This window comes from Pseudorasbora parva, chromosome 2 (genome assembly GCF_024679245.1).
Source record: "Pseudorasbora parva isolate DD20220531a chromosome 2, ASM2467924v1, whole genome shotgun sequence".
Taxonomy (NCBI): Eukaryota; Metazoa; Chordata; class Actinopteri; order Cypriniformes; family Gobionidae; genus Pseudorasbora; species Pseudorasbora parva.
The window spans coordinates 57,504,730-57,510,729 of record NC_090173.1 but is presented as its reverse complement, the minus strand read 5'-3'; the positions used below and the strand labels follow the sequence as shown (position 1 = coordinate 57,510,729).

At 34.1% G+C, this 6,000-nt stretch overlaps 1 long non-coding RNA gene across 1 annotated transcript; it reads right to left on the bottom strand.

Moving 5' to 3' along the window:
• Positions 1 to 1,504: 1,504 nt before the first annotated feature.
• On the bottom strand, positions 1,505 to 2,680 carry LOC137055603 (uncharacterized). Its single transcript, XR_010900032.1, has 4 exons — positions 2,614 to 2,680; positions 2,211 to 2,266; positions 1,939 to 1,998; positions 1,505 to 1,572 (listed from the first exon to the last, which is right to left on the bottom strand). It is a non-coding gene; the product is annotated as an uncharacterized lncRNA (long non-coding RNA).
• Positions 2,681 to 6,000: the final 3,320 nt, after the last annotated feature.

Below are 6,000 nucleotides of genomic sequence, written 5' to 3'. Positions count from 1 at the left end.
ATTTTCACTTAGTAAATAGCATCTATTAGCAAAATAGCAACGCTGCCTTATTTTAATTTTAGGTCTTTAAAAGAACATTATCTACAGAATACACCGAAAATCATGGAGAGAAAAGTGGAGAGTGACAGCATGTGCACTGCCCATCCCTGAATACTTACTTTAATTTATAATGAGAAGAGATCCAATGAACCCTCTTGTAAATGTGGGGTAACTGGTCGCTGTAAAACAAAATAGTGAACTTAATGTCATATTAATACCTGCTGTACAGAACAATAGAGCAATATTAACATGTGTTGTTTATGTATAAAGTATTCATTCATTTATTTATAGCTGGTCCTTGTAAAAATGTTATTTAGTTACTCAAATCTAATTGGCCAAGAAGCCACATGTTTTGGAACAATCACATATAATACTTTGCCAAATCCTTACATTAGCCCTTCTCCTAACCAGGCCTGGTGCATGCTTAAGGGTCTCTGCAACATGGCTTTCAGCATCCATACTGGTGGACCCAGGCTGAGATTTCATTATTGCCTCTAAAATGTTTACAATACAAGTAAAGTTTTGATATTGGTTATTAGATAGATAATCTATTAGATAGATTATTAAAAGCACAGTAATATATGCAAAGACTTTTAATTCGTTTTTTTACTTAGTAGAACTCGATAAACATATAGTTCTTCGAGTTTCCTCTTCCCCTTTCTTCCTTTGACACTGTAATGTGCCCACACTTCAGAGGGAGCAATTTGTCGCATCATTCGCCGCACTGTTTCCCCATAGTTCGGTCCTCCAAGTGCAGAAAGATATTTAACCTGAATTTAAATTAAAAGCTAATCATATGCATATACACATTATAGTTCAGCTGTATTTTGTAAAATATAATGTCAGATTCTTAACCATCTTTCTTTGGAGTTCCTCATCCACCCTCAGCTTCTCTTCAAAGGAAAGAAAGTCAGATAACTGACCAAGAGCTGGAATAGGGTTTTCTGGCCCTGTATCTTCCTCTCTTGTCTGCAGTAGTCGACGAAACAGCAGAGAATGCTCTTCCTGCTTTGCTATTATTTTGTCCAGCTTCATTAGGACATTTAGCTGGAAGTCTGTTATATAATTTTAGTTTGTAAGAACATGCAGAAAAGGTTGATTTAGTTTGTAAGAACTGCTGAAAAAGATTTAAAATATAAAACAATATTACTTACTATTGTTATTCGAAGTACAGTTTTGCCCTTCTGCATTAAAGTCATCTAAAAGGAAAGCTATTTTGTTTATACAAATATACAATGTTACTCTAGTCTAAATGAATGCTAATTTACATGACCCCAGCTGATGAATTATTATTATATGAATGTGAATTAGAATTAGTATCTTCTGAAGAAAAACGATACTTAAATACTTATATTTAACTTTTCAACTGTTTTTCTAAAGACTTTTTTCCCCTAAACATCTCCGTGTACTACAGAAGAAATACAATTTTGTATTTTTAGGGGGATTATCCATTTAAACATTACTTACATGACTGATTTTGTCTTCTATTATCTGGGCAATGTCCATTGCCACCGACTGCCCTGGTTGCTGATTCTAGACACACACACACACACACACACACAAAATAGGCAATTAAAGGGATAGTTGAACATTCGGACATCATTTAATTACCCTTAGTTGTTCTAAACTTGTATAAGTTTCTTTCTTTTGATAAACACACAAGAAGATATTCTCACACTATATTCTTAGTATTTCTTGTTTTGGTTACATTCTTCAGAATATAATTTTTTTGTTCATCAAACTCGCCGGTTTGGTTAACAACTTAAGGTGAATATGTTATTACAGATTTTTCATTTGTGGGTTAACTATCCCTTTAACTTAGATGTGAAACCACCAGTGTTCCATAGTAATCAGGTTGCAAAGTGACATGCTTTTGCATTTTACAAAGATGTAACATACTATATTGGTGTTGATCAGCATTTGAATTATGTCCATGACTCCACTCTTGCATTCTTGGTGCTACAAAAATAAAAATTATATAATTTTATTACTGTTAAAAAAATGTAAGAATCCCCTATGTCTGTGATTCTTTTAAAAGTAATGTAATACATTATGTATTGTAATACAGAAAATTACCAGAACTAATTTACTGATATTTCTCAAAAGTTCCTGTAGACATGATCTCAAGATGGTAAAATATAATTTTCCAGAAAAGGCTTTATTTGTCTTACCTTCAAATTGATGAGCCATAAGTGTATGTTCTCCATGGCCGTTCCAATTTGGTGTGCTGCAGAAATCTAAAAGGAATAATATATTTGTGTTAAAAACAATAACCCAGTTATACATTTAATGGTTACAGTCTACTAGCTGTCAAATAGAAATTGTATAGGCCTACCATTACAAAAAATATATATATTTGAAGAAAGAAAGAAACACTATGAACTAACAAGAAAAAGCAATATTTTTAGTAACTAACGTTAGCAAATAAAAATAAATACTGAAACAAATGTATTAATGCTTATAATTTATGTCAATACATAACTAATACATTAACTAATGTTAGCTAATTAAAAGTTAGTTAGTTATTGTAAACTGTTACCAAAAGAAGAAAGAAAGAAACATTGGAAACATTACCTAAATGCTGTGGCATCATCAAAGGTGAGTTATCTGTATGTATAGTTGCACTGTAGCTCCCTGGCATCTCTGGATCAGTGACATACAGTATTAGTAAATTACGGGCCTTTTTTATAAGTGTTGAATAGTGTATATCTGTATCGGTTTATGCTTACCAAAAAATTCAGCTCTTGGCAAGCTCTCAAGACCTTCCCATGTTCGTGATGGCTCAGGTGCTGAAAATAATATCCAAAATCATATTGGTAATATTACTATTATCTGCTGCCTTAGACAAGTGACAACTATGTAAGGTTGTCAAAAAAAAAAAAAAAATACAGATAAGTTCTCACTTGGTTTCATTGTTCTTGGTGGAGAGGGCAGAGTTGGTCTTTTTGCTGGTGTAATGGTGTTGATATTACCTAAAAAAAAATGTTTACTGAATTTAATTGCATATGAGAATGATTTCTGAAGGAGCATGACACTGAAGACTGAAGTGATGATGCTAAAAAATCAGCTTTGACAATATATTTAAAATGTATACACACATTTTAAATGTATTGTCAAAGCTGATTTTTCAGCGGCATCACTTCAGTCTTCAGTGTCATGATCCTTCAGAAATCATTCTCATAGGCAATACAATTAAAAAATATTCACCACTTAAAAATAGTTAAGTTCTCACTTGGTTTCATTGGTCTTGGTGGATAGGGCAGAGTTGGTTTTTTTGCTGGTGGTATGGTGCTGATATTACCTAAAACAAGTTATTTTATTTTAATCTGTGCTATTTTAATTACTTTATTAACTAAAAAGAAATGTGTACTTATACATACTGTCTTCCACATCTGTGATATCACTGTCTGACTCTAAAAGATGTAGTGGTGGTCTCTTCAGTCTGGTTGGCCTTTGCTCAAAAGTGGAATCGGAGAGTTCAGGACATGAAGAGGTTTGAGCTTTTCTCATGACCTTATGAGCTGTCATGTAGTCAACTAAATAAATACATCAATCTGTGAGTTGATATGAAAATTACAACAATTTATAAAATACACTGTCCGGCCCCCCAAAAATTGCTGCAATGATCATTTTGTTTCTACCATTTCAATTTCTGTATTCGCTGTGGTGCTCATCACATCACCAAATACTTACTTAAAGACTTAAGGCTATTCATTTTCAAACATCGTATATTTTATTTTGGACTAAATTGCATGCCCTAAATATTGTTTGAATTATGTTATGATTCTTTGTTGTTTGGTCACACACTTTACAATAAGGCTCAATTATTTTACATTAGTTCATTAACAAACTGATAATGAAAAATACTTCTAAAGCATTTATTAAAATAAAGTGTACGATTTAATGACTTACCTGATGATTTAAACACTCTACAGATTTGTAGCCTATTCCACTTTTGTTTATCTGGTATGGTTGATTTTTTCACTAGGCTTTGTACATTATTGAGTGGCCAGTAACAATAGATATTCTGGGGAAAGAAAGAAAGAGAAAAAGAAAGAAAGAAAGAAAGAAAGAAAGAAAGAAAGAAAGAAAGAATATTTTGTATTTTAAAATACAAAATCTACAAAAAACCTTGATACAAAATATGTCAAACACATCTACATATTAAGCATATAAACTTCTTTTGATAGAGTACTAGACAATGGATTAGAAATCTAACAATACTTTTACACTGTCTGTAAGTCTATGCCCCTTACCTTGTCTAATTCTTCTTTCCATACATCGGGAATTACAGCTACACTGTGATCTGAGGTAAATTCCACAACAGAAAACATTCTGAAAGACAAGTCACATGAGTTCTTAAAAAAAAGTGTGATATAATAATACAATTTTTTAAAAAGTTACTTACACATAATCGGTACACATAATACGTTTCCAGAAATTTGCTGATGTCTACTTTTGATTGTGAAGGATAGTCAAATAGACTACTCTTTGATTCTGATCGATCTTGATTGCTCTTTTACTTTGATTGACTTTTTCTTTTGGGATCATTTGTAGAACAGTGTTCTTTTGGCACACATGCTCCAATTATTGATGAGTCACAGGGTTCCATAAAGAGGGGAGATGGTTGCAGAAAAACTCGGCACAGATATTCATTCTCTGTTTTATCGATGACCTCGCAACATTTTCCATCTTCCAAAATAATGCAATTGTCTGGCTGCTTTGAAGAAATGACATTACTTCTTAGAATACTTTGTGAAGTTGTGCCTTCCTGGATTTCTTTGATCCTTTTCACAATCTGTACAAGAGGGCTCTTTCCTGAGCGTACCATTCTCTTCAACTGCTGCATGTAACTCTCAAATGGGAAGGCGCTGCATTCATCCAGACAGCCAAAAGTCATTGCATCAGAAGCAAGATGAAGCATTGAATGTACGTTGTACACCATAAATGATGGTCCATACAGCTCCCTGCCCTTAGCTACAAAATACTGTAGCAACTTGTGTGCATATGATGCATGGTGACTGACCAAGGAGGGGGAGAGTAATATGCTTATTGCAACACTTAAAGTTAGGAAGTGCTCATACAAGTCTTGACGCAGAACTCCTGGTAAAACCAGCTTTCCAGTATAAACCAGGAATTGTCTAAGCTCTGTAGCCTTCCACCTTTCCAGGTGTCGCAGACTTCGTGGTTTTCTAGCAAAGCATGAAGGAATGCATCCCTGAAGATCAAGAAGCCTTGCGCTCACTATGTCTGCCTGACCAATGGACATCATAGTTTGTCTACTTCGTCCCTTTTCCCCTCTTGTCCAAATGGTCAACAATTTCTTCATAACACCAAGACATGCCTGGTGCATATAGTCAATGGGAAATTGGCCAATCATATCAATTGGTAAATCAGTCAAAGGTGTACTTCCATGATGGTGTTCTGGTTGATTTTGAGCTCTAAATGAATTATCGGTTCTTAATTGAAACCCATCAACCTCTTGATATGTAATCCTTTTTTCCCAGAATCCTTTTTGTTCACACTTGTCGCAACCATAATATGCAGAAAATTGCTTGGTTCTTTTCACCATTGCTTTGGCTGGTGCATCACATACAATACACCTCAGCTTGACTCGAATTATCCTTCCCTCAAATGTAAGACCACTTTCTAGTAATTGTTTAATTTCTGTAACAGCATCCTCTAGAAATGCAAGATCTGAGGGTCTTTGAGATCCTAATGTCAGTGTTACAGGAAATACTATCACTGGTTCAAGATGAATGGAACACAGCACAGGCCACATTGACAATAATGAACTTTTGAAGAGTGGAAGTCCATCAATATTGAAAGAAATCTCCAGGAAATCAATTCTAGAAGTCACCTCAGAAGGATATCTCTTCAAAGTTTTTTCAATTTCTTTAGGCAATGATAGATGGATGTACTGCATTCCAGATTTATTCTGGATATCAACTGCTCGTGCAG